The sequence below is a fragment of the Ranitomeya imitator genome, chromosome 1 (genome assembly GCF_032444005.1).
Source record: "Ranitomeya imitator isolate aRanImi1 chromosome 1, aRanImi1.pri, whole genome shotgun sequence".
Lineage (NCBI taxonomy): Eukaryota > Metazoa > Chordata > Amphibia > Anura > Dendrobatidae > Ranitomeya > Ranitomeya imitator.
Window position 1 is genome coordinate 1,040,765,054 of NC_091282.1, and position 26,198 is coordinate 1,040,791,251.

Consider the following 26,198-nt stretch of genomic DNA (forward strand, 5'->3'; position numbering starts at 1 on the left):
TGAAAAAATATATATTTTGCAGTGCTACCATCTTTTTAAGTGTAAAACAATAAAAACTTGGAATGGTATACAAAGCACTGAAATCACACTTTTTTAGGTCAAATGAGAATGTTATTGATTTCCGTAAAGTATATGGCTGCAATGACAGAATAAAAGTGTAATATACACTTTTCTGTACCAGAATAGTCCAGTGATTCTTAGGTAGGGCAAAAGCGAATATAAACAATATAATATTTGTTTAATACAAAGATGTAGGAAAACCAGATTGAAGAATAATTCTCTTTAGTAGAATATAACAAGTCAGTTAGAATAATGCATAGAACATACCATATCTTCTAGCAAGTTAATAAGATACAACGGTATGGTAATATTGAGGACAAGGTAATAGCTGATATCAATATGAAATGGATTTATTTTATGCATTTCATTTTTGTTTTATTTAATGTTTGGAATATTACAAGGACAGAGAATGTCCAGTACTTTGCACATACGTGCACTGCCTGTATCATAGATGAAAGAAGAACAATACTACAAGTACAGAGCTTGGAAATAACACTACTTATTTATTTGTGAGTAATATTATGCCTTTATGTGAATAAATGTAAGGGAGGTACAAGGCGGTAGTCATGGCTGAGAGCATTTGCGTTAGCATGCCGTGGCCCCCCATCACATACACACACTGTCCAGAGCTCTGCATACCTGTGGCTCCATCACCTTCACCGTCAGGGCCCTCTTTACGTTTCTGAATGCCTCCTTGGCCTGGTTTTTCACAAAATGGGCCACAGTTCAAATCAACTTTCAAATAAACAACTTTACTGATCATCGCACACAGCACATCTATATTCGTTCCAACATCAGCATCAGTTTTCACATCATGCAACTCTTCTGTCCTTGCCCTCCTCTGGGTCACTAAGTTCGCTTTCGGGATGGACCATACCCTTTCGGTTCTTCAGCGTCCTCCCTGTGTAGGCTTACTCCATTTGGGGACTTCCTCGACTGTTTCACGCCGGTCCTGAGGGCATCAACTCACGCAATAAGCTGCCACATGGTGAGTGACCTGCCCCTACTGCTTAGTCTTTCTTAGCAACTACAGTTCCCACTAAGGCTGCACTGCTAGCACGGTTGCTGTTGCTTCCTCAGATGTTGTCCTGGCCACCAATACTAGAAGGCTGGACCTTGTTCTTGTCAATGCTGCATGGCATGGTGTTGCCCTGGGCTACCTAGCCCAACCGAACTGCACTTCCTACTATAATGTATACAGTGCAATGATCTCTGTGCCCCATCTAGTGGCTAAATTTAGCACTGCACTTTCCCTATAATCACACTTTAACCCTCCGTCAGGAACAATGGATCTGACAGGCGCAGCTCTTCTACTTTCATTTCTCCCTTCTCACCAGATTTTCAGGAAACCCCCTCCCTCTAGATAGTCTTCTGGCTCTAGCTGCTGTGTGAAACCTGATACCACAGTTGGTCTGCAGAGCGTCAGGAAGGAAGATATAGCTGTGCTGGCTTCTCAGGCTCATTGGTCCCGAACACATCACACTTTATACGTTTGGTATGTAATGTTTTTAGTCATTACTATTGTTTATTTAGCTTGTTTTATGAATGGATAGAGAAAGGTTTGTGGATACATCATATAAATATGGCAGATTTTCTTACAAATGAAAGTGTGCTTCTTAGAAGTTTTGAAATTTGTGTATATCAAAGTTATTACTTTTATGTTGAGTAAATGGGTTTGTTTTGCACATGATAATGAGTAGTCTCTTTTATTACATCCCTATGAAGGTCTATGATCACTTTTAGATCACTGAAATTGAGAAAATTAGATATTTTAGCCATTTTTCTAGCCTGCGCTTGACAGGCACATTGTTCCCTTACAAGTTAGTGCGAATATTGTTCCTGACGGAGGGTTAAACATTGTGCTGCAGAAGCTAAATACTATACATATGTATACAACACTAGACAAAGAGAATTATACAATCCTAACAAACCATATTTACATTGTATCAGGACGTGCTTTAAAAGGGGTTAGATGCCATTACTGTTCATTGCAACCCCTTTCATAAACATAGGAAAAAATCTAAATTGTACTAATTTCTGGAACTAATAAATCTAAAATTTCTGTTGCTTGTGTTCTAGTGTGGACAAAATCCAAATCAAGATTGAAACACAATTAGAAAGGTATAAAAAATCATATATCCATATCAATTAGTTAAACAAATCAGTTTTATTAAACAATGTATAATAATTTTTTTTGCATATACATGGATAAGGTGCTTAATTAGAGATACCGTATATACCCGAGTATAAGCCGACCCCCCTAATTTTGCCACAAAAAACTGGGAAAACTTATTGACTCGAGTATAAGCCTAGGGTGGAAATGCAGCATTTACCGGTGAATTTCAAAAATAAAAATAGATCATTCTTGCCCCATAGCTGTGCCATATAGTGCTCTGCACCGTTCATATTTCCCCATAGCTGTGCCATATAGTGCTGTGCCATATAGTGCTCTGCACCATTCATTATTGCCCCATAGCTGTGCCATATAGTGCTCTGCACCGTTCATTATTGCCCCATAGCTGTGCCATATAGTGCTCTGCACCGTTCATATTTCCCCAAAGCTCTGCCATATAGTGCTCTGCACCGTTCATATTGCCCCATAGTTCTGCCATATAGTGCTCTGCACCGTTCATATTTCCCCATTGCTGTGCCATATAGTGCTCTGCACCGTTCATTATTGCCCCATAGCTGTGCCATATAGTGCTCTGCACCGTTCATTATTGCCCCATAGCTGTGCCATATAGTGCTCTGCACAGTTCATTATTGCCCCATAGCTGTGCCATATAGTGCTCTGCACCGTTCATTATTGCCCCATAGCTGTGCCATATAGTGCTCTGCACCGTTCATATTTCCCATTAGCTCTGCCATATAGTGCTCTGCACTGTTCATATTTCCCCATAGCTGTGCCATATAGTGCTCTGCACCGTTCATTATTGCCCCATAGCTGTGCCATATAGTGCTCTGCACCATTCATATTTCCCCATAGCTGTGCCATATAGTGCTCTGCACCGTTCATTATTGCCCCATAACTGTGCCATATAGTGCTCTGCACCGTTCATTATTGCCCCATAGCTGTGCCATATAGTGCTCTGCACAGTTCATTATTGCCCCATAGCTTTGCCATATAGTGCTCTGCACCGTTCATATTTCCCCATAGCTCTGCCATATAGTGCTCTGCACTAGGGTTGAGCGAAACGGATCGTTCATTTTCAAAAGTCGCCAACTTTTGCCACAGTCGGGTTTCATGAAACCCGACCCGATCCCTGTGTGGGGTCCGCCATGCGGTACGCGACTTTCGCGCCAAAGTCACGTTTCAATGATGCGAAAAGCGCCATTTCTCAGCCAATGAAGGTGGACGCAGAGTGTGGGCAGCGTGATGACATAGGTCCTGGTCCCCACCATCTTAGAGAAGGGCATTGCAGTGATTGGCTTGCTGTCTGCGGCATCACAGGGGCTATAAAGAGGCGTTCCCGCCGACCGCCATCTTACTGCTGCTGATCTGAGCATAGGGAGAGGTTGCTGCCGCTTCGTCAGAAGCAGGGATAGCGTTAGGCAGGGTCCACTAACCCCCAAACCGCTTGTGCTGTAGCGATTTCCACTGTCCAACACCACCTTTTGTTTGCAGGGACAGTGGAAGCTACATTTTTTTTTTCTCAGCGCTGTAGCTCATTGGGCTGCCCTAGAAGGCTCTCTGATAGCTGCATTGCTGTGTGTACGCCGCTGTGCAAACCAACTGCTTTTTTCAAAGCACAAATCCTGTTGTTCCTTCCTTTCCGCACAGCTATCTTTTTTGTTTGTCCACACTTTTGATTTAATTTGTGCAGCAGTCCACTCCTTGTTATTGCTGCCTGCCATACCTGGTAGAGATTACTGCAGGGAGATAGTAATTGTAAGACAGTCCCTGTTTTTTTTTTTTTTTTAATTCTCCCTAAAAAAACAGTAGTGGGAGATTAATATTGGCATTTCTGCTAGAGTGCCAGTCCTGTGTGCCATCTCTCTCAAATAGTGGGCCACAGAAAGCCTAGCGTCTGTTTTGGGTTTTAAAATTCTCCCTGAAAAAAAAAAACTAAACAGTGGGAGATTAATATTGGCAGTTCTGCTAGAGTGCCAGTCCTGTGTGCCATCTCTCTCAAATAGTGGGCCACAGAAAGCCTAGTGTCTGTTTTGGGTTTTAAAATTCTCCCTGAAAAAAAAAACTAAACAGTAGGAGATTAATATTGGCATTTCTGCTAGAGTGCCAGTCCTGTGTGCCATCTCTCTCAAATAGCGGGCCACAGAAAGCCTAGTGTCTGTTTTGGGTTTTAAAATTCTCCCTGAAAAAAAAAACTAAACAGTGGGAGATTAATATTGATCTTTGTGCTTGTGTGCCAGTCCTGTGTGCCATCTCTCTCAAATAGTGGGCCATAGAAAGCCTAGTGTCTGTTTTGGGTTTTAAAATTCTCCCTGAAAAAAAAAAAAACAGTCGGAGATTAATATTGGCCTTTGTGCTTGTGTGCCAGTCCTGTGTGCCATCTCTCTCAAATAGTGGGCCATAGAAAGCCTAGTGTCTGTTTTTGGGTTTTAAAATTCTCCCTGAAAAAAAAAATAAACAGTGGGAGATTAATATTGGCCTTTGTGCTTGTGTGCCAGTCCTGTGTGCCATCTCTCTCATATAGAGGGCCATAGAAAGCCTAGTGTCTGTTTTTTTTTTTTTTTGGTTTTGGTTTTTAAATTCTCCCTGAAAAAAAAAAATAAACAGTGGGAGATTAATATTGGCCTTTGTGCTTGTGTGCCAGTCCTGTGTGCCATCTCTTTCAAATAGTGGGCCATAGAAAGCCTAGTGTCTGTTTTTGGGTTTTAAAATTCTCCCTGAAAAAAAAAACAGTGGGAGATTAATATTGGCCTTTGAGCTTGTGTGCCAGTCCTGTGTGCCATCTCTCTCAAATAGTGGGCCATAGAAAGCCTAGTGTCTGTTTTTGGTTTTAAAATTCTCCCTGAAAAAAAAATAAACAGTGGGAGATTAATATTGGCCTTTGTGCTTGTGTGCCAGTCCTGTGTGCCATCTCTCTCAAATAGTGGGCCATAGAAAGCCTAGTGTCTGTTTTTTTTTGTTTTGTTTTGGTTTTTAAATTCTCCTTGAAAAAAAAAATAAACAGTGGGAGATTAATATTGGCCTTTGTGCTTGTGTGCCAGTCCTGTGTGCCATCTCTCTCAAATAGTGTGCCATAGAAAGCCTATTGTCTGTTTTGGGTTTTAAAATTCTCCCTGAAAAAAGAAAATAAACAGTGGGGGATTAATATTGGCCTTTATGCTTGTGTGCCAGTCCTGTGTGCCATCTCTCTCAAATAGTGGGCCACAGAAAGCCTAGTGTCTGTTTTGGGTTTTAAAATTCTCCCTGAAAAAAAAAAAAAAAACAGTGGGAGATTAACCCCTTTACCCCCAAGGGTGGTTTGCACGTCAATGACCAGGCCAATTTTTACAATTCTGACCACTGTCCCTTTATGAGGTTATAACTCTGGAACGCTTCAAAGGATCCTGGTGATTCTGACATTGTTTTCTCGTGACATATTGTACTTCATGATAGTGGTAAAATTTCTTTGATAGTACCTTCGTTTATTTGTGAAAAAATGGAAATTTGGCGAACATTTTGAAAATTTCGCAATTTTCAAACTTTCAATTTTTATTCAATTAAATCACAGAGATATGTCACACAAAATACTTAATAAGTAACATTTCCCACATGTCTCCTTTACATCAGCATAATTTTGGAACCAAATTTTTTTTTGTTAGGGAGTTATAAGGGTTAAAATTTGACCAGCAATTTCTCATTTTTACAACACCATTTTTTTTTAGCGACCACATCTCATTTGAAGTCATTTTGAGGGGTCTATATGATAGAAAATACCCAAGTGTGACACCATTCTAAAAACTGCACCCCTCAAGGTGCTCAAAACCACATTCAAGAAGTTTATTAACCCTTCAGGTGTTTAATAGGAATTTTTGGAATGTTTAAATAAAAATGAACATTTAACTTTTTTACACAAAAAATTTACTTCAGCTCCAATTTGTTTTATTTTACCAAGGGTAACAGGAGAAAATGGACCCCAAAAGTTGTTGTCCAATTTGTCCTGAGTACGCTGATACCCCATATGTGGCAGTAAACCACTGTTTGGGCGCATGGGAGAGCTCGGAAGGGAAGGAGCGCCGTTTGACTTTTCAATGCAAAATTGACAGGAATTGAGATGGGACGCCATGTCGCGTTTGGAGAGCCACTGATGTGCCTAAACATTTAAACCCCCCACAAGTGACACCATTTTGGAAAGTAGACCCCCTAAGGAACTTATCTAGAGGTGTGGTGAGCACTTTGACCCACCAAGTGCTTCACAGAAGTTTATAATGCAGAACCGTAAAAATAAAAAATCATATTTTTTCACAAAAATTATATTTTTGCCCCCAATTTTTTATTTTTCCAAGGGTAAGAGAAGAAATTGGACCTCAAAAGTTGTTGTCCAATTTGTCCTGAGTACGCTGATACCCCATATGTGGCAGTAAACCACTGTTTGGGCGCATGGGAGAGCTCGGAAGGGAAGGAGCGCCGTTTGACTTTTCAATGCAAAATTGACAGAAATTGAGATGGGACGCCATGTTGCGTTTGGAGAGCCACTGATGTGCCTAAACATTGAAACCCCCCACAAGTGACACCATTTTGGAAAGTAGACCCCCTAAGGAACTTATCTGGATGTGTGGTGAGCACTTTGACCCACCAAGGGCTTCACAGAAGTTTATAATGCAGAGCCATAAAAATAAAACAAAATTTTTTTCCCACAAAAATTATTTTTTAGCTCCCAGTTTTGTATTTTCCCTAGGGTAACAGGAGAAATTGGACCCCAAAAGTTGTTGTCCAATTTGTCCTGAGTACGCTGAAACCACCGTTTGGGCGCATGGGAGGGCTCGGAAGGGAAGGAGCGCCATGTGGAATGCAGACTTAGATGGAATGGTCTGCAGGGGTCACATTGCGTTTGCAGAGCCCCTAATGTACCTAAACAGTAGAAACCCCACACAAGTGACACCATTTTGGAAAGTAGACCCCCTAAGGAACTCATCTTGATGTGTTGTGAGAGCTTTGAACCCCCAAGTATTTCACTACAGTTTATAACGCAGAGCCATGCAAATAAAAAATATTTTTTTTCCACAAAAATTATATTTTAGCCCCCAGTTTTGTATTTTTCCAAGGTTAGCAGGAGAAATTGGACCCTAAATGTTGTTGTCCAATTTGTCCTGAGTACGCTGATACCCGATATGTGGGGGGGAACCACCGTCTGGGCGCATGGGAGGGCTCGGAAGGGAAGGAGCATCATTTGGAATGCAGACTTAGATGGATTGGTCTGCAGGCGTCACATTGCATTTGCAGAGCCCCTAATGTACCTAAACAGTAGAAACCCCCCACAAGTGACCCCATATTGGAAACTAGACCCCTCAATGAACTTATCTAGATTTGTTGTGAGAACTTTGAACCCCCAAGTGTTTCACTACAGTTTATAACGCAGAGCCGTGAAAATAAAAAATCTTTTTGTTTTCCCACAAAAATAATTTTTTAGCCCCCAGTTTTGTATTTTCCCAAGGGTAACAGGAGAAATTGGACCACAAAAGTTGTTGTCCTATTTGTCCTGAGTACGCTGATACCCCATATGTTGGGGTAAACCCCTGTTTGGGCACACAGGAGAGCTCGGAAGGGAAGGAGCACTGTTTTACTTTTTCAACGCAGAATTGGCTGGAATTGAGATCGGACGCCATGTCGTGTTTGGAGAGCCCCTGATGTGCCGAAACAGTGGAAACCCCCCAATTATAACTGAAACCCTAATCTAAACACACCCCTAACCCTAATTCCAACGGTAACCCTAACCACACCTCTAACCCTGACACACCCCTAACCCTAATCCCAACCCTATTCCCAACCGTAAATGTAATCTAAACCCTAACCCTAACTTTAGCCCCAACCCGAACCCTAACTGTAGCCCCAACCCTAGCCCTAACCCTAGCCCTTACCCTAGCCCTAACCCTAGCCCTAACCCTAGCCCTAACCCTAGCCCTAATCCTAGCCCTAACCCTAGCCCTAACCCTAGCCCTAACCCTAACCCTAGCCCTAAACTTAACCCTAGCCCTAACCCTAGCCCAAACCCTAGCCCTAACCCTAACCCTAGCCCTAGCCCTAACCCTAACCCTAGCCCTAACCCTAGCCCTAACCCTAACCCTAACCCTAGCCCTAATCCTAACCCTAGCCCTAACCCTAGCCCTAACCCTAGCCCTAATGGGAAAATGGAAATAAATACATTTTTTTTATTTTTCCCTAACTAAGGGGGTGATGAAGGGGGGTTTGATTTACTTTTATAGCGAGTTTTTTAGCGGATTTTTATGATTGGCAGCCGTCACACACTGAAAGACGCTTTTTATTGCAAAAAATATTTTTTGCAATACCACATTTTGAGAGCTATAATTTTTCCATATTTTGGTCCACAGAGTCATGTGAGGTCTTGTTTTTTGCGGGATGAGTTGACGTTTTTATTGAAAACATTTTCGGGCACGTGACATTTTTTGATCGCTTTTTATTCCGATTTTTGTGAGGAAGAATGACCAAAAACCAGCTATTCATGAATTTCTACTGGGAGAGGCGTTTATACCGTTCCGTGTTTGGTAAAATTGATAAAGCAGTTTTATTCTTCGGGTCAGTACGATTACAGCGACACCTCATTTATATCATTTTTTTATGTTTTGGCGCTTTTATACGATAAAAACTATTTTACAGAAAAAATAATTATTTTGGCATCGCTTTACTCTCAGGACTATAACTTTTTTTTTTTTTTGCTGATGATGCTGTATGGCGGCTCGTTTTTTGTGGGATAAGATGACGTTTTCAGCGGTACCATGGTTATTTATATCTGTTTTTTTGATCGCGTGATATTCCACTTTTTGTTCGGCGGTATGATAATAAAGCGTTGTTTTTTGCCTAGTTTTTTTTTTTTTTCTTACGGTGTTTACTGAAGGGGTTAACTAGTGGGCCAGTTTTATAGGTCGAGTCGTTACGGATGCGGCGATACTAAATATGTGCACTTTTATTGTTTTTTTTTTTATTTAGATGAAGAAATGTATTTATGGGAATAATTTTTTTTTTTTTTTCATTATTTTGGAATATTTTTTTTTTTTTTTTACACATTTGGAAAAATTTTTTTTTACTTTTTTACTTTGTCCCAGGGGCGGACATCACAGATCAGTGATCTGACAGTGTGCACAGCACTCTGTCAGATCACTGATCTGACTAGCAGTGCTGCAGGCTTCACAGTGCCTGCTCTGAGCAGGCTCTGTGAAGCCACCTCCCTCCCTGCAGGACCCGGATCCGCGGCCATCTTGGATCCGGGGCTAGAGCAGGGAGGGAGGGAGGTAAGACCCCCGCAGCAACGCGATCACATCGCGTTGCTGCGGGGGGCTCAGGGAAGCCCGCAGGGAGCCCCCTCCCTGCGCGGTGCTTCCCTGCACCGCCGGCACATCGCGATCATCTTTGATCGCGGTGTGCCAGGGGTTAATGTGCCGGGGGCGGTCCGTGACCGCTCCTGGCACATAGTGCCGGATGTCAGCTGCGATAAGCAGCTGACACCCGGCCGCGATTGGCGGCGCTCCCACCCTTAAGCGCTGCCGATCGCTATGACGTACTATCCCGTCCAGGGTCAGATAAGCCCAGGGCACCTCGACGGGATAGTATGTCTAAGGTCACAGAGGGGTTAATATTGGCCTTTGTGCTTGTGTGCCAGTCCTGTGTGCCATCTCTCTCAAATAGTGGGCCATAGAAAGCCTAGTGTCTGTTTTTGGGTTTTAAAATTCTCCCTGAAAAAAAAATAAACAGTGGGAGATTAATATTGGCCTTTGTGCTTGTGTGCCAGTCCTGTGTGCCATCTCTCTCAAATAGTGGGCCATAGAAAGCCTAGTGTCTGTTTTGGGTTTTAAAATTCTCCCTGAAAAAAAAAAAATAAACAGTGGGGGAGTAATATTGGCCTTTGTGCTTGTGTGCCAGTCCTGTGTGCCATCTCTCTCAAATAGTGGGCCATAGAAAGCCTAGTGTCTGTTTTGGGTTTTAAAATTCTCCCTGAAAAAAAAAAAAAAACAGTGGGGGATTAATATTGGCCTTTGTGCTTGTGTGCCAGTCCTGTGTGCCATCTCTCTCAAATAGTGGGCCACAGAAAGCCTAGTGTCTGTTTTGGGTTTTGAAATTCTCCCTGAAAAAAAAAATAAACAGTGGGAGATTAATATTGGCCTTTGTGCTTGTGTGCCAGTCCTGTGTGCCATCTCTCTCAAATAGTGGGCCATAGAAAGCCTAGTGTCTGTTTTGGGTTTTAAAATTCTCCCTGAAAAAAAAAAAAAAAACAGTGGGGGATTAATATTGGCCTTTGTGCTTGTGTGCCAGTCCTGTGTGCCATCTCTCTCAAATAGTGGGCCACAGAAAGCCTAGTGTCTGTTTTGGGTTTTAAAATTCTCCCTGAAAAAAAAAAATAAACAGTGGGAGATTAATATTGGCCTTTGTGCTTGTGTGCCAGTCCTGTGTGCCATCTCTCTCAAATAGTGGGCCACAGAAAGCCTAGTGTCTGTTTTGGGTTTTAAAATTCTCCCTGAGAAAAAAAAAAATAAACAGTGGGAGATTAATATTGGCCTTTGTGCTTGTGTGCCAGTCCTGTGTGCCATCTCTCTCAAATAGTGGGCCATAGAAAGCCTAGTGTCTGTTTTGGGTTTTAAAATTCTCCCTGAAAAAAAAAAAATAAACAGTGGGAGAATAATATTGGCATTTGTGCTTGAGTGACAGTCCTGCGTGTGTGGCATCTCTCTCATTTGGTGCCACAGAAAACCGAGTGTGTAACATTGTGCCTGATTTTCCTTGCAGTCTCACCCACCTATAAAGGGATATCTAAATCCTACAGAGGTTTGAGTTCACCTTGTAAGTTTTTTTACAGTAACAAATACCGTTACTTTGGTTACGTTTTTAAAACAATGAGGAAGTCTGGTGGAAGAGGTCGTGGCCGTGGGCGTTCATTGCCAGCTGGTAATGATGGTAGTGGTGGTGGAGCATCAGGTGGTCGTGGGAAAAACAATATAGCACCTAAGTCTCGAGCTGTGGAGCCAGGTTCGTCGTCTGGCTACACAAGGCCTCGAACGTTCCCTTTTCTGGGAGTAGGAAAACCGCTTTTAAAGCCGGAGCAGCAAGAGCAAGTTTTGGCTTACCTTGCTGACTCAGCCTCTAGCTCTTTTACCTCCTCTTCTGAAACTGGTAAATGTAAAAGCAGCGCGTCGTTAGTGGATGTTCACGGTCAGGGACAAGTCGCTTCATTGTCCTCTTCAGCAAAAAAAAACAACAGAGAAGGATGCGGCAGGCGACACAACGGGTTACTCCATGGAGCTCTTTACACATACCGTCCCTGGCTTAGAAAGTGAAACAGTTAACAGGCCATGCCCATTACAAGTTGAATCGGACATGGAGTGCACAGATGCACAGCCACAGCCAGATTACTATGCTGTTCCTTTGACTCAGACCACAACATTGCCCTCGCAGGGTACTGATCCAGAATCAGACCCTGATGAGACTATGTTGCCCCGTCACGAACGCTATACCACCGACTTACACGGTGACACAGACGAAGTTGCACACGAGATTGAAGAGGAGGTTATAGATGACCCAGTTGTTGACCCCGATTGGCAGCCATTGGGGGAACAGGGTGCAGGCGGCAGTAGTTCTGAAGCGGAGGAGGAGGGGCCGCAGCAGGCATCATCATCGCAACAGGTTCCATCTGCCGGGCCCGTTTCTGGGCCAAAACGCGTGGCAAAGCCAAAACCTGTTGGAGGACAGCGTAGCCATCCGGTTAAAGCTCAGTCTGCAATGCCTGAAAAGGGATCCGATGATAGAAAGAGTGCAGTCTGGCATTTTTTTAAACAACATCCAATTGATCAGCACAAAGTCATCTGTCAAAAATGTTCAACTACCTTAAGCAGAGGTCAGAATCTGAAAAGTCTAAATACAAGTTGCATGCATAGACATTTAACCATCATGCATTTGCAAGCATGGACTAACTACCAAACGTCCCTTAAGGTTGTAGCACCCTCGGCCAATGAAGCTAGTCAGCAACGCTACATCACTTCCGTCACTGTAAGGCCACCATTTTCCGCACCACCTGCAGTATCTGTGCAGGTTTCGTTGCTAGGCCAAAGCATTCAGGGTCAGGGAATCACCAGTTTCGTAGTAGGAAACACTGCATCTAGGGCACCGGCGGCAACAATATCGTCTCCAACCGTCTCTCAGTCTGCCATGTCCACCAGCACCCCCGCTCGTTCCACGATCTCCAGCTCTCCAGTCCAGCTCACCCTACATGAGACTCTTGTTAGAAAAAGGAAGTACTTAGCCTCGCATCCGCGTACACAGGGTTTGAACGCCCACATAGCTAGACTAATCTCGTTAGAGATGATGCCCTACCGGTTAGTTGAAAGCGAAGCTTTCAAAGTCCTGATGGACTACGCTGTACCACGCTACAAGCTACCCAGTCGACACTTCTTTTCGAGAAAAGCCATTCCAGCCCTCCACCAGCATGTTAAAGAGCGCATCGTCCATGCACTCTGGCAATCTGTGAGTACAAAGGTGCACCTGACAACAGATGCATGGACCAGTAGGCATGGCCAGGGACGTTACGTGTCCATCACGGCACACTGGGTGAATGTGGTGGATGCAGGGTCCACAGGGGACAGCAATTTTGGGACAGTTCTGCCTATCCCACGGTCTAGGAAACAGTTGGCTGTAGCCATTCGCACCCCCTCCTCCTCCTCCTTCTCGTCCTCCTGCAGAAGCGAGAGCTCGTCCACAGACCGCAGTCGCACAACCACTCCATCCGCAGCTGCCACTGTTGCACACCAGGTGTCCCATTATGGGGCAGCTACTGGCAAGCGTCAGCAGGCTGTATTGGCTATGAAGTGTTTGGGCGACAACAGAAACACCGTGGAAATTCTGTCCGAGTTCTTGCAGAAAGAAACGCAGTCGTGGCTGGGCACTGTAGATCTTGAGGCAGGCAAGGTAGTGAGTGATAACGGAAGGAATTTCATGGCTGCCATCTCCCTTTCCCAACTGAAACACATTCCTTGCCTGGCTCACACCTTAAACCTGGTGGTGCAGTGCTTCCTGAAAAGTTATCCGGGGTTATCCGACCTGCTCCTCAAAGTGCGCAAACTTTGCTCGCATATCCGCCGTTCGCCCGTACACTCCAGCCGTATGCAGACCTATCAGCGGTCTTTGAACCTTCCCCAGCATCGCCTAATCATCGACGTTGCAACAAGGTGGAACTCAACACTGCACATGCTACAGAGACTGTGCGAACAGAGGTGTGCTGTTATGTATTTGTGGGAGGATACACATACACAGGCAGGCAGTAACATAGTAACATAGTAACATAGTTAGTAAGGCCGAAAAAAGACATTTGTCCATCCAGTTCAGCCTATATTCCATCATAATAAATCCCCAGATCTACGTCCTTCTACAGAACCTAATTGTATGATACAATATTGTTCTGCTCCAGGAAGACATCCAGGCCTCTCTTGAACCCCTCGACTGAGTTCGCCATCACCACCTCCTCAGGCAAGCAATTCCAGATTCTCACTGCCCTAACAGTAAAGAATCCTCTTCTATGTTGGTGGAAAAACCTTCTCTCCTCCAGACGCAAAGAATGCCCCCTTGTGCCCGTCACCTTCCTTGGTATAAACAGATCCTCAGCGAGATATTTGTATTGTCCCCTTATATACTTATACATGGTTATTAGATCGCCCCTCAGTCGTCTTTTTTCTAGACTAAATAATCCTAATTTCGCTAATATATCTGGGTATTGTAGTTCTCCCATCCCCTTTATTAATTTTGTTGCCCTCCTTTGTACTCTCTCCAGTTCCATTATATCCTTCCTGAGCACCGGTGCCCAAAACTGGACACAGTACTCCATGTGCGGTCTAACTAGGGATTTGTACAGAGGCAGTATAATGCTCTCATCATGTGTATCCAGACCTCTTTTAATGCACCCCATGATCCTGTTTGCCTTGGCAGCTGCTGCCTGGCACTGGCTGCTCCAGGTAAGTTTATCATTAACTAGGATCCCCAAGTCCTTCTCCCTGTCAGATTTACCCAGTGGTTTCCCATTCAGTGTGTAATGGTGACATTGATTCCTTCTTCCCATGTGTATAACCTTACATTTATCATTGTTAAACCTCATCTGCCACCTTTCAGCCCAAGTTTCCAACTTATCCAGATCCATCTGTAGCAGAATACTATCTTCTCTTGTATTAACTGCTTTACATAGTTTTGTATCATCTGCAAATATCGATATTTTACTGTGTAAACCTTCTACCAGATCATTAATGAATATGTTGAAGAGAACAGGTCCCAATACTGACCCCTGCGGTACCCCACTGGTCACAGCGACCCAGTTAGAGACTATACCATTTATAACCACCCTCTGCTTTCTATCACTAAGCCAGTTACTAACCCATTTACACACAATTTCCCCCAGACCAAGCATTCTCATTTTGTGTACCAACCTCTTGTGCGGCACGGTATCAAACGCTTTGGAAAAATCGAGATATACCACGTCCAATGACTCACCGTGGTCCAGCCTATAGCTTACCTCTTCATAAAAACTGATTAGATTGGTTTGACAGGAGCGATTTCTCATAAACCCATGCTGATATGGAGTTAAACAGTTATTCTCATTGAGATAATCCAGAATAACATCCCTCAGAAACCCTTCAAATATTTTACCAACAATAGAGGTTAGACTTACTGGCCTATAATTTCCAGGTTCACTTTTAGAGCCCTTTTTGAATATTGGCACCACATTTGCTATGCGCCAATCCTGCGGAACAGACCCTGTCGCTATAGAGTCCCTAAAAATAAGAAATAATGGTTTATCTATTACATTACTTAGTTCTCTTAGTACTCGTGGGTGTATGCCATCCGGACCCGGAGATTTATCTATTTTAATCTTATTTAGCCGGTTTCGCACCTCTTCTTGGGTTAGATTGGTGACCCTTAATATAGGGTTTTCATTGTTTCTTGGGATAGTAGTAGGATGGCAGACATGGAGTTGTCAGGTGTGCAGTGGTCGAAGATACAAGACATGTGTCAAGTCCTTCAGTGTTTTGAGGAATGCACACGGCTGGTTAGTGCAGACAACGCCATAATAAGCATGAGCATCCCCCTAATGCGTCTGCTGATGCAAAGTTTGATGCACATAAAGGAGCAGGCGTCTGCAGCAGAGGAAGAGGAAAGCCTTGATGACAGTCAGCCATTGTCTGGTCAGGGCAGTGTACAGGACGAGGTAGCAGGCGAACAGGAGGAGGAGGAGGACGAGGAGGATGATGGGTATGATTATTTTTGTAATGAGGAAGCTTCTACGGGGCCAATAGCAACTGGTGGCGTTGCAAGGCCGGGGTCAGGTTTTTTAGGGAGACAAGTGACTTAGAAGTCCCTGAAACTGCACCTCAACCCAGCACAACCGCAGATTTGACAACTGGAACTTTGGCCCACATGGCGGATTATGCCTTACGTATCCTCAAAAGGGACACACGCATTTGTAAAATGATGGCCAATGACGATTACTGGTTGGCCTGCCTCCTTGATCCTTGTTATAAAGGCAAATTGCAAAATATTATGCCACATGAGAACCTGGAACAAATATTAGCAACCAAACAATCAACTCTTGTTGACCGTTTGATTCAGGCATTCCCAGCACACAGCACCTGTGATCGTTATCACACGAGCTGCAGGGGTCAGCAGGCCAGAGGTGTTAGAGGTGCACAAATCAGAAGTGGCGTTGGACAGAGAGGTTTTCTGACCAGGTTGTGGAGTGATTTTGCTATGACCGCAGACAGGACAGGTACTGCAGCATCAATTCAAAGTGACAGGAGACAACATTTGTCCAGTATGGTTACAAACTATTTTTCATCCCTTATCGATGTTCTCCCTCAACCATCATTCCCATTTGATTACTGGGCATCCAAATTAGACACCTGTCCAGAATTGGCAGAATATGCATTGCAGGAGCTTGCTTGCCCGGCAGCTAGTGTCCTATCAGAAAGAGTATTCAGTGCTGCAGGTTCAATATTAACCAAAAAAAGGACTCATCTGGCTACCCAAAATGTTGATGATCTAACCTTCATTAAAATGAACCGCAACTGTATTTCGAATTCTTTTGCCCCACCTTGCCCAGCTGACACCTAGCTTCCTATGAAAAGGTCTTGCTTGTGGAGTACTCTGACTGACTTTTCCAATCTCGTAATTTGCAGCAGCTGTTTATCCAGCATACGACATGTTTACACCACCCTAAATGGCCAAACTCCCCCCACGGGGCCGTGGTCTCGCAACTTGGCGCAAGCACCCGTGAGAGTGCCGTTTGTCTGAAGAGGTGGGTGTGCCCGCTTTTGGTCGACGGCACTGCCACTGGGTCCCTCATAGTACAATAAAGTGTCTCTGGCGGTGGTGGTGCGCACCCAACGTCAGACACACCGTTGTAACATGAGGGGCCCTGGGCCTTTACCGCCGGCCACAAGAGAGTTCCCCCCCAGCTCAAACATTGCTCTACCACTTGCAAAATTATCTCTCACAGTTCCACCAATGTTTAGTCTATGCGCTGACATCCTTCAATGCCTGGCACTGACAATACCATTGTGTTGACATGTATGATGGTACTTAACATAGTCAGGGGCAGTGTCCTATATTTACACCAGTACATACTTTGCGCCAAATTACTAGGTCTGAAACTCAGCAGAGGAGCCCACCCCTGTACCTAAGTATTCCACCCTTTTGTGTTTTGGATTTGGTGTAATGCGAGACATTAACATCTATTTATTTTTTGGGAGTACTAACTGGCAGACACTCATTAAAATCGGCCTCCGCTGACAACACCAATGCTGACTGTGTACCCCTGCAAGAGAATTCCAAGTGTCTCCAGCCCACTTTTGTTATGTTAGGCCTACTAAGCCTGTCTGCGGTCACTCCTTCCAATAGTCCTCCACTGACCACACCACTGCTGCCCGTGTACCCCTGGAAGCTATTTTAAAGTGCCTACAGCCAACTTTTGTTATGTTAGGCCTACTACGCCTGTCTGCGGTCCCTCCTTCCACTAGTCCTCCACTGACCAGACCACTGCTGCCCGTGTACCCCTGGAAGCTATTTTAAAGTGCCTACAGCCAACTTTTGTTATGTTAGGCCTACTAAGCCTGTCTGCGGTCACTCCTTCCAATAGTCCTCCACTGACCAGACCACTGCTGCCCGTGTACCCCTGGAAGCTATTTTAAAGTGCCTACAGCCAACTTTTGTTATGTTAGGCCTACTACGCCTGTCTGCGGTCCCTCCTTCCACTAGTCCTCCACTGACCAGACCACTGCTGCCCGTGTACCCCTGGAACCAATTTTAAAGTGCCTACTGCCTAATTTTGTTATGTTAGGCCTACTACGCCTGTCTGCGGTCCCTCCTTCCACTAGTCCTCCACTGACCAGACCACTGCTGCCCGTGTACCCCTGGAAGCTATTTTAAAGTGCCTACAGCCAACTTTTGTTATGTTAGGCCTACTACGCCTGTCTGCGGTCCCTCCTTCCACTAGTCCTCCACTGACCAGACCACTGCTGCCCGTGTACCCCTGGAAGCTATTTTAAAGTGCCTACAGCCAAATTTTGTTATGTTAGGCCTACTAAGCCTGTCTGCGGTCACTCCTTCCAATAGTCCTCCACTGACCACACCACTGCTGCCCGTGTTCCCCTGGAAGCTATTTTAAAGTGCCTACAGCCAACTTTTGTTATGTTAGGCCTAGTACGCCTGTCTGCGGTCCCTCCTTCCACTAGTCCTTCACTGACCAGACTACTGCTGCCCGTGTACCCCTGGAACCAATTTTAAAGTGCCTACTGCCTAATTTTGTTATTTTAGGCGTACTATGTCTGTCTGCGGTCCCTCCTTCCAAAACTCCTCCACTGACCAGACCACTGCTGCCCGTGTACCCCTGTAACCTTTTTTAAACTGCATTGAGCCAAATTTTTTGTTTAAGGCCTACTACCTGTGTCTGTCTGCGCCACTCAATATAGCTGTCCTCCTTTTAAAAAAGCTGAGCGTCAATAGTCTGGTTTTCAGCCTATAGGAATTTGAAAACTGCATTGGGGCTACTACTTCGCTAGGGCCTACTAACGGTGTCTTCCGCTCCAAGGTGTTCCCCAAGTTTCCTCTCCATTGCTTCGATCTTCTGGCTCTCGTTTAGTAGTTGTTGAAAACAACACTGCATTCGGCCTACAAGTTGGGTCTGGGGTGTAGAGACGGTGTGTTCCACTCCAAGGTGTTCCCCAGGTTGCCTCTCCATTGCTTCGATCTTCTGGCTCTCGTTTAGTAGTTGTTGAAAACAACACTGCATTCGGCCTACAAGTTGGGTCAGGGTTGTAGAGACGGTGTCTTCCACTCCAAGGTGTTCTCCAGGTTTCCTCTCCATTGCTTTGATCTTCTAGCTCTTCTTAAGTAGTTGTTGAAAACAACATTGCAATAGGCCTACAAGTTTGGTCTGGGGTGTAGAGACGGTGTGTTCCACTCCAAGGTGTTCCCCAGGTTGCCTCTCCATTGCTTCGATCTTCTGGCTCTCGTTTAGTAGTTGTTGAAAACAACACTGCATTCGGCCTACAAGTTGGGTCTGGGGTGTAGAGACGGTGTCTTCCACTCCAAGGTGTTCCCCAGGTTGTCTCTCCATTGCTTCAATCTTAAAGCTCTTGTTTAGTAGTTGTTGAAAACAACACTGAATTCGGCCTACAAGTTGGGTCTGGCGTGTAGAGACGGTGTGTTCCACTCCAAGGTGTTCCCCAGGTTGCCTCTCCATTGCTTCGATCTTCTGGCTCTCGTTCAGTAGTTGTTAAAACAACACTGCATTCGGCCTACAAGTTGGGTCTGGGGTGTAGAGACGATGTGTTCCACTAAAAAAAGTTCCCCAGGTTGCCTCTCCATTGCTTTGATCTTCTGGCTCTCGTTTAGTAGTTGTTGAAAACAACACTGCATTCGGCCTACAAGTTGGGTCTGGGTTGTAGAGACGGTTTCTTCCACTCCAAGGTGTTCTCCAGGTTTCCTCTCCATTGCTTCGATCTTCTAGCTCTTCTTAAGTAGTTGTTAAAAACAACACTGCATTCGGCCTACAAGTTGGGTCTGGGGTGTAGAGACGGTGTGTTCCACTCCAATGTGTTCTCCAGGTTGCCTCTCCATTGCTTCAATCTTAAAGCTCTTGTTTAGTAGTTGTTGAAAACAACACTGCATTCGGCCTGCAAGTTGGGTCTGGGGTGTAGAGACGATGTGTTCCACTCCAAGGTTTTCCCCAGGTTGCCTCTCCATTGCTTCAATCTTAAAGCTCTTGTTTAGTAGTTGTTGAAAACAACACTGCATTCGGCCTACAAGTTGGGTCTGGGGTGTAGAGACGGTGTGTTCCACTCCAAGGTGTTCTCCAGGTTTCCTCTACATTGCTTCGATCTTCTAGCTCTTCTTAAGTAGTTGTTGAAAACAACACTGCATTAGGCCTACAAGTTGGGTCTGGGTTGTAGAGACGGTGTCTTCCACTCCAAGGTGTTCTCCAGGTTTCCTCTCCATTGCTTCGATCTTCTAGCTCTTCTTAAGTAGTTGTTGAAAACAACACTGCATTCGGCCTACAAGTTGGGTCTGGGGTGTAGAGACGGTGTGTTCCACTCCAAGGTGTTCCCCAGGTTGCCTCTCCATTGCTTCAATCTTAAGGCTCTTGTTTAGTAGTTGTTGAAAACAACACTGCATTCGGCCTACAAGTTGGGTCTGGGGTGTAGAGACGGTGTGTTCCACTCCAAGGTGTTCTCCAGGTTTCCTCTACATTGCTTCGATCTTCTAGCTCTTTTTAAGTTGTTGTTGAAAACAACACTGCATTAGGCCTACAAGTTGCGTCTGGGTTGTAGAGACGGTGTCTTCCGCTCCAAGGTGTTCCCCAGGTTGCCTATCCATTGCTTCGATCTTCTAGCTCTTCTTAAGTAGTTGTTGAAAACAACACTGCATTAGGCCTACAAGTTGGGTCTGGGTTGTAGAGACGGTGTCTTCCACTCCAAGTGTTCTCCAGGCTTCCTCTCCATTGCTTCGATCTTCTAGCTCTTCTTAAGTAGTTGTTGAAAACAACACTGCATTAGGCCTACAAATTGGGTCTAGGTTGTAGAGACGGTGTCTTACACTCCAAGGTGTTCTCCAGGTTTCCTCTCCATTGCTTCAATCTTCATGCTCGTCTTAAGTAGTTGTTGAAAACAACACTGCATTAGGCCTACAAGTTGGGTCTGGGTTGTAGAGACGGTGTCTTCCGCTCCAAGGTGTTCCCCAGGTTTCCTCTCCATTGCTTCGATCTTCTAGCTCTTCTTAAGTAGTTGTTGAAAACAACACTGCATTAGGCCTACAAGTTGGGTCTGGGGTGTAGAGACGGTGTGTTCCACTCCAAGGTGTTCCCTAGGTTGCCTCTCCATTGCTTCGATCTTCTGGCTCTCGTTTAGTAGTTGTTGAAAACAACACTGCATTCGGCCTACAACTTGGGTCTGGGGTGTAGAGACGGTGTCTTCCACTCCAAGGTGTTCCCCAGGTTGCCTCTCCATTGCTTCAATCTTAAAGCTCTTGTTAAGTAGTTGTTGAAAACAACACTGCATTCGGCCTACAAGTTGGGTCTGGCGTGTAGAGACGGTGTGTTCCACTCCAAGGTGTTCCCCAGGTTGCCTCTCCATTGCTTCGATCTTCTGGCTCTCGTTCAGTAGTTGTTAAAACAACACTGCATTCGGCCTACAAGTTGGGTCTGGGGTGTAGAGACGATGTGTTCCACTAAAAAAAGTTCCCCAGGTTGCCTCTCCATTGCTTCGATCTTCTGGCTCTCGTTTAGGAGTTGTTGAAAACAACACTGCATTCGGCCTACAAGTTGGGTCTGGGTTGTAGAGACGGTGTCTTCCACTCCTAGGTGTTCTCCAGGTTTCCTCTCCATTGCTTCGATCTTCTAGCTCTTCTTAAGTAGTTGTTAAAAACAACACTGCATTCGGCCTACAAGTTGGGTCTGGGGTGTAGAGACGGTGTGTTCCACTCCAATGTGTTCTCCAGGTTGCCTCTCCATTGCTTCAATCTTAAAGCTCTTTTTTAGTAGTTGTTGAAAACAACACTGCATTCGGCCTACAAGTTGGGTCTGGGGTGTAGAGACGGTGTGTTCCACTCCAAGGTTTTCCCCAGGTTGCCTCTCCATTGCTTCAATCTTAAAGCTCTTGTTTAGTAGTTGTTGAAAACAACACTGCATTCGGCCTACAAGTTGGGTCTGGGGTGTAGAGACGGTGTGTTCCACTCCAAGGTGTTCTCCAGGTTTCCTCTACATTGCTTCGATCTTCTAGCTCTTCTTAAGTAGTTGTTGAAAACAACACTGCATTAGGCCTACAAGTTGGGTCTGGGTTGTAGAGACGGTGTCTTCCACTCCAAGGTGTTCTCCAGGTTTCCTCTCCATTGCTTCGATCTTCTAGCTCTTCTTAAGTAGTTGTTGAAAACAACACTGCATTCGGCCTACAAGTTGGGTCTGGGGTGTAGAGACGGTGTGTTCCACTCCAAGGTGTTCCCCAGGTTGCCTCTCCATTGCTTCGATCTTCTGGCTCTCGTTTAGTAGTTGTTGAAAACAACACTGCATTCGGCCTACAAGTTGGGTCTGGGTTGTAGAGACGGTGTCTTCCACTCCTAGGTGTTCTCCAGGTTTCCTCTCCATTGCTTCGATCTTCTAGCTCTTCTTAAGTAGTTGTTGAAAACAACACTGCAATAGGCCTACAAGTTGGGTCTGAGGTGTAGAGACGGTGTGTTCCACTCCAAGGTGTTCCCCAGGTTTCCTCTACATTGCTTCGATCTTGCAGCTCTTCTTAAGTAGTTGTTGAACACAACACTGCATTCGGCCTACAAGTTGGGTCTGGGGTGTAGAGACGGTGTGTTCCACTCCAAGGTGTTCCCCAGGTTGCCTCTCCATTGCTTCAATCTTAAGGCTCTTGTTTAGTAGTTGTTGAAAACAACACTGCATTCGGCCTACAAGTTGGGTCTGGGGTGTAGAGACGGTGTGTTCCACTCCAAGGTGTTCTCCAGGTTTCCTCTACATTGCTTCGATCTTCTAGCTCTTCTTAAGTAGTTGTTGAAAACAACACTGCATTAGGCCTACAAGTTGCGTCTGGGTTGTAGAGACGGTGTCTTCCGCTCCAAGGTGTTCCCCAGGTTTCCTACCCATTGCTTCGATCTTCTAGCTCTTCTTAAGTAGTTGTTGAAAACAACACTGCATTAGGCCTACAAGTTGGGTCTGGGTTGTAGAGACGGTGTCTTCCACTCCAAGGTGTTCTCCCAGGTTTCCTCTCCATTGCTTCGATCTTCTAGCTCTTCTTAAGTAGCTGTTGAAAACAACACTGCATTAGGCCTACAAATTGGGTCTAGGTTGTAGAGACGGTGTCTTCCACTCCAAGGTGTTCTCCATGTTTCCTCTCCATTGCTTCAATCTTCATGCTCGTCTTAAGTAGTTGTTGAAAACAACACTGCATTAGGCCTACAAGTTGGGTCTGGGTTGTAGAGACGGTGTCTTCCGCTCCAAGCTGTTCCCCAGGTTTCCTCTCCATTGCTTCGATCTTCTAGCTCTTCTTAAGTAGTTGTTGAAAACAACACTGCATTAGGCCTACAAGTTGGGTCTGGGGTTGTAGAGACGGTGTCTTCCACTCCAAGGTGTTCTCCAGGTTTCCTCTCCATTGCTTCAATCTTCATGCTCGTCTTAAGTAGTTGTTGAAACAACACTACATTAGGCCTACAAGGTGGGTCTGGGTCGTAGAGACGGTGTCTGCCGCTCCAAGGTGTTCTCCAGGTTGCCACATAATCGAAGCTGCATAGAGCCTATTTTGTAATTTTACGCCTACAAAGTCTTTCTGCGGTCCCTCCTTCCAATTGTCCTCCACTGAGCGCAACAATGCAGAACGTGTACCCATGTAACCTTTTTTAAACCAGCATCGAGCCAACTTTGTGGTTTAAAGCCTACTTGTAGTGTCTGGCTGCGCCACTCAATACAGCTGTCCTCTTTACAAAAAATGACCTACAATTATCTGGTTTTCAGCCTATCGGAATTTTAAAACTGCAGTGGGCCTACTAGTTGGGTTGGGGCCTTCTATCTGTGTCTGCCGCTTCTTGCTGTTCTCCTACAGTGAACAAAGCTGTGCCGCCTGTTTACTACTCTTGCCAATTTTGAACTGCATTTAGACTACTTACTGATTTGGGCCTACTCTCTGTGTCAGCCTCTCATTCCAGTTGTCCTCCACTGAACAAAACAATGCCCCCTGGTTAGTCCTGTTACCAATTTTGAACTGCATTTAGCCCACTTTATTCTTTGGGCCCATATCTGTTTCCCCCTCATCCTGCCCATTGCCCAGCCAGTGATAGATGAGTCTGCTGGTACATTGACCCATAATGCAACATTCCCCATGCACGCTACACTGCAAGATTGTGACCCTGCTGAAAGTCAGGTCCCCCTTCCCGCATACCATACCACCTTACACGGGGACAAAGAGGAAGGTGCAGATGAAGGTGCAGGTTCCTTCATCAGCTGGGGGGAGGAATACTCGTTGGCGACGTCACTGGCACAGGGCCCCTCATAGTACGCAAAAGTGTTGCTGCCGGTGGGAGGCACCCCCGCCATGCAAACACACCGCTGTACTTTGAGGGGCCCTGTGCCAGTGCCAATTCCAACGAGTGGGCCCCCCCTGCTTGCTCAGGATCACAGCACTTGCAAAGTTGAAATACTTATCTCTCCCTGCTCCACTGCCGTGACGTGGTCCAGATTTACTGGGCCCACTAATTACTTGAACCAGCCCTACCCCCCACAACTTTAGCCAAATGACACCCAATTTCAAATGCCTTACTATTATTATAAGCTAAATTAAGATTGACAAGCTTCAGTAACAAGAATGGATGTTTTTGCCATTAAAATGGGCTCTGTACATGTTTTCCTGGCCTCTACTCACTGCCGACTATGCTCCCCCATTGACTTGCATTGGCTTTCGCGTTTCGGTCGACCCCCGACTTTTCGCGATAATCGGCCGATTCCACTCGACTCGACTTTTGAGATAGTCGTGTTTCGCGAAACCCGACTCGACTCTAAAAAAGTCAAGGTCGCTCAACCCTACTCTGCACCGTTCATATTGCCCCATAGCTCTGCCATATAGTGCTCTGCACGTTCATATTTCCCCATAGCTGTGCCATATAGTGCTCTGCACCGTTCATATTGCCCCATAGCTGTGCCATATAGTGCTCTGCACCGTTCATATTTCCCCATAGCTGTGCCCCATATAGTGCTCTGCACCGTTCATATTTCCCCATAGCTGTGCCATATATTGCTCTGCACCGTTCATATTTCCCCATAGCTGTGCCATATAGTGCTCTGCACCGTTTATATTGCCCCATAGCTGCCATATAGTGCTCTGCGCTGTTCAAATTTCCCCATAGATGCTCCACATATATCTGTGCCGCTGCTGCCGCTGCTGCAATAAAAAAAAAAAGCCATACTTACCTCTCTTGCTTGCAGCTCCCAGCGTCCGGTCCCGGCGTCTCTCCGCTCTGACTGATCAGGCAGAGGGCGCTGCGCACACTATATGCGTCATCGCGCCCTCTGACCTGCACAGTCAGTGCAGATAGACGCCGGGAAGATGGAGCGGCGCCCGGCGGCTGGAACGTGGACAGGTAAATATGCGATACTTACCTGGTCCCGGCGTCCGGCTCCTTCCCCCGTACAGCGGTCTTCGGTGCCGCAGCTTCTTCCTCTATCAGTGGTCACCGGCACCGCTGATTAGAGAAATGAATAGGCGGATCCACTCCTATGGGAGGTGGAGCCGCTTATTCATTTCTCTAATGAGCGGTCCCACGTGACCGCTGAAGAGGGGAAGAACTGCAGCACCGAAGACCGTGGGACAGGCGGGGAGCGCCAGGATCGCTGGAAGCACGTAAGTATGCCTCAGCGCCCTCACCCCCTCACCCGCCGACCCTGCCACCCACCTTGACTCGAGTATAAGCCGAGAGGGGCACTTTCAGGCCAAAAATTTGGGCTGAAAATCTCGGCTTATACTCGAGTATATACGGTAAGTGTATTTAATACTACATGGACTGATCACTCCTTCAGAAAACTCTGTGCAAAACGTACGACAGGGTGAGGGCTCTTCCTATTAAAAGGAATCTATTAGCAGGTATTTCCTATGTAACCCGAGAGCAGCCTGATTTAGGCAAAGAGGAACTGAATCCAACGATGTATCATTTAGATTGCTCGGTGCAACCATTCTCACACAATCATAGCTTTTAGATTTAGCATGAAGTAGAGCTGAAAAGTTCCCTGCAGCGTCGGCATCCCGGCATGAAACCCCCCTTCTCCAGCAAGAAAACTGACTCACTCACTGCAGTGGCCCTGCAATCCCTCCTCCATCTCCTGCTGCTGCTGCCCAGGGTCTGAGCATGGTTCGCAGATCCCTGGGCACTGTGCTTACAGCACGCCATCCTAAAGTGCCCCCCAGCCAATGGCTCGGAGACACTTATTATTTAAGGTGCATCCACCTGATGGAAGATGCCTGTACAACGTTGTTAGTCTGTTTATAAAACACTAGACTAGATTGTGGCCCGATTCTAACGCATCGGGTATTCTAGAATATGCATGTCCCCGTAGTATATGGACAATGATGATTCCAGAATTCGCGGCAGACTGTGCCCGTCGCTGATTGGTCGAGGCAACCTTTATGACATAATCGTCGCCATGGCAACCATTATGACATCATCGTCGCTGTGCCCGTTGCTGATTGGTCGAGGCCTGGGGGCCTCGACCAATCAGAGACGCGGGATGTCTACGTCCTTTATGACATCATCGTCGCTGTGCCCGTCGCTGATTGGTCGAGGCCTGGCGGCCTCGACCAATCAGAGACGCGGGATTTCCAGGACAGACAGACAGACAGAAAGACAGACAGACGGAAAAACCCTTAGACAATTATATATATAGATGCTTGCTAGTTCTCAGGTCCCAGTGCTGGTATCTCAGTATATCTCCTGTTTATCAGCAGTGCCGCCG